Raw genomic sequence first — 3,526 nt, 5'->3', positions numbered from 1 at the left:
CGTGGTAGGCCAAATGATAATGTTCATGTTGGTAAGATGATTGGGCTAGCTACACACACACACACACACACACACACATAAAAATCTCTGATTTTTCTCAGTAGATTCGGACCGCTCCCCGGTTCTGCACTGAAGGCATCACGTGATGAATCTGAACAAACCCAGCCTCTTCCCTCCCGTTCAGCGGTGCATGCCAGCTTCAGGTGGCAGATCTCCACCTTCATTTCCTGTAGTGATAGAAAGCTGTGTGGTTGCAGCTCTATTTATCATGCCTAGTGTCAAAATCCCCAGGGTCCCCCAAATTCTCCTTGCCATCTATCACCAATTACATTGTAGTAGAACAAACACAATAGATTTCATTCAAATCAACTGCACAATTGGGAGGCAGTTTTAAATTTTATTCAATAATGAGGGTGGCTTTATTGTTGGAGCTACCGGAGGAATACAAATTGGCCAGGTTTCTGGCCCATAAAAAGGGCAGCATTGGAGTCTGCAAGAATGTGAAATTGAGAAGAGAAACTCTTCTGAAGATTTATGAGTAAATGAAGTTAAAGTGCAAATTGAGGATGCTGGGATCTTTAACATGGCTCTCCTTTAGAAATATTTATACAAACCTTTGAACCGGGCCCCACAATTCAAAGTTGCTACTGTGCAGTGTTCTTAAAAACTTATCAAATATTAAAAATCCCATTTTGCAGAAAAACAACACTTTACATGCTGAAAAGGCAGAGTCATATTTAAGCAAACTATGTTTTGTTTTCCACCAAGAGAAACTTGAGGATTTTTTTCACCTTTGACATTCTATAAAGGGAGATTTTTTTTTTTTTTTTTTCCTTTCGTTGCAGAAACAATAAGAAGCTGGCGACCTGAAACTTTTTATTACATTCATCCTGGACTCCCGCTGCAGGACGGCAGCCTCTGAGCGGTCGTAGAGCACAGTCCCAGGGAAAGGATGCAGGAAAGGATGGGTGGTCTCCAGGGGCTTCCAGTCTCGCTCTGTAAGAATCAGGCAACAGCAGTGATCATCTCTGTGGCCTGAGATTATCAGGGAAAGCTTTAGGAAGAAGGCAGGAATTTAGTCGAGGCTTGAAGCAAAGGCCGTGTGTAGGTAGTGAGTTGTTTCATGTTTCCATGTCTTTAAACATACTATTCCTTCTACCTGGAACACCTTTGCATTTCATTTTCTCAGAAATCACCTCTTCTTCCTTTAAGAACTTTTAAGTCTAGGACATCTTCCCACCAGACCTGCTTCTCAGCCCAGCTCTTCTCTTCCTGTTCCCTCAAGTCACGGAGCCTTTGTAAATTCTGTCAATCATGCAGTGAGCATTTGACAGGAGAGCTGGGTTTAACACAGGACTTCCAGACCTGAGACAAGATTGTCCCAAGGTGGCAATGGAGACCTCATGGTTCCTATAACAAGATGCCATTAGCCAAATGCTAATAGTGTTGAAAACACATGCTATGTATAAAAGGTGACTTGTCTTGAAATTTTTCTTGAAACTAGAGAGGTTGTCAGAATTTTAAATGCTCCAGAGAAGGTGAATATTTATATGTTCTCATTCAGATTCCATTTACCCATTTACCCACTGAAAACCTAGACAAAAAGATAGTCAGGCCCCATAACTGTCTGAGGAATCCTTATTATGTCTAATGGGATGGACAGAGGACCTGGAGGCATTCAGAAAGAGGAAAGAGTCTGTCGTGAAGGCAGAAGCACATCAGGAAGGCTTGGTGAAAGACATATGGTCTTCATTTAGGTCTCGAAGGGCAGAGAGGTAGAGGTGGAAAGGAGGCAGGGAGGCTGCTGTGAAGGGCCCGGGATTGGAGTCAGGATTGACTCCTGGTCTGGCAGGAATGGGAGCTAGATGTGAGGCGGTCAGGCTGCCTCTCTGAGCTTTCAGGGCAGGATCTGGCTGATGCGAACAGGGGAGATGCCTGAGAGCCACAGCTATGGATGACATTTTTACAGACCTCTTACACGGGTGCTGCCAAACTTGCCCCAAAAGCCAGACTCCACACAGGACATAGAAAGAGGAGTACGCCAGTAGAACAACAGTAAAAGCCATTACTTGGATCTAAGATTCGAGGCATTCAATTCAGCAAGGGGGTAGGGTGGGGGAGGGGGAGAGCCTGGACCATGGAAATAAAGCTCCTAACAGCAGGGCCAGATCACAGAGGACTCTGCGTGGTGTTCAGTTGTCTGGATAAGCCCAGGAAGGCAGAAGGGGTCCACCCCATGTGCCATGTCCAATGAAATCATAGTAACTGCCTAGAGGGCCACGTGGGAAGGTCCCAAACTCCTCGCAGTGGCCGGCAGGGATCTCCAAAGGGCACCCTGCTCACCTGTCTGCCTGCATTTCCTCCCCCTCCCCCTCCCCCTCCCCTTGGCTCGCTGTGAGGAAAATGTGCGCTCAGCTAGCTCTGTCCCTCAGTGAGGCCAGTATTGACACAGGGGCACCCACGACATTCGGTCCCTGGGGGACTAGAGGACCAACCTGTAGGGAAAATTAAAACACTTGAATGCTGGATGAGATGCGACCTCATGGCGTTCTTCCAACCCTAACATTTTAGGATGTAATCAAGGTAATGACAACAAGAAAGCTTAAACTCTACTTGGGTTCGTCCAGGATGTGATTGACCAAGCTCGTACAAAAGGGAACGGCAGGATCCCAGGTTCGTATTCAGCTGCGAAGTGGATTAACCAGAAGTAAAAAGACAGCGCTTTCAAAACCCAAGGCATCAAAACCAAAGAATTAAATCAGTGAAATATTAGTGGGCTGTGCTTGAAGGTAAAATGGAACACTTAATATTTGTCTGTTGCATACCAAAGCAAATTACACAAAAATAACTCAAAAATGAAATATTTAATTAGCTGCTCTGCAATGGATTTGTTCTCAAACCATTAATCTAATTAACACACACAGCTTGCATTTTGCGGCCCTCGCCTCGTCTGTGTATGAGGCCGACACACAGCTCACATTTGTCTACTTATGTATATGTATATCTCTAAGAGCCTCCCCCTTGTAGTACAGACTATTTTCTGCTCCCTTGCCTCCCATAATTATGGGGAACATTCATTATCCACAAAATAAAATAAAGAAATTGCTCCAAATGAGAAACATTTGATGTTTCAAAATGCACAGAGAAGGGCTATTTTTCCAACATGCACTGCAGATGTGGCAGCTGAATACATGTGCACACACACACTCTAAATGAACAGCCGGCATAATCGTGACAATTATACGTTGCAATATGTTCTGTTTCTACTAATTAACTCAGGAAGCTCCAGAAGAGGGGGAAAAAGATTGTCGTTTTGTTCTTTTAAATATTGCATCTTATGGACCCTACCTGTTTACTGATAAATTTTACATTATTTTAAAAAAAATACTGTAATAAATTTAGGTACAAAAATTATTCCCACTGAAAAATTATGCAATTAACATTTTGAAGGTGGCTGAAATGGGAAATAACTAATACCAGTACAATGTTGCCATCTAGAGGAAATAATAAGAAACTACAGTCCCCT

The sequence above is a fragment of the Pteropus vampyrus genome, unplaced genomic scaffold, assembly GCF_000151845.1.
Source record: "Pteropus vampyrus isolate Shadow unplaced genomic scaffold, Pvam_2.0 Scaffold5, whole genome shotgun sequence".
Classification (NCBI taxonomy): Eukaryota; Metazoa; Chordata; class Mammalia; order Chiroptera; family Pteropodidae; genus Pteropus; species Pteropus vampyrus.
Note: the sequence above shows the minus strand (reverse complement) of the source record.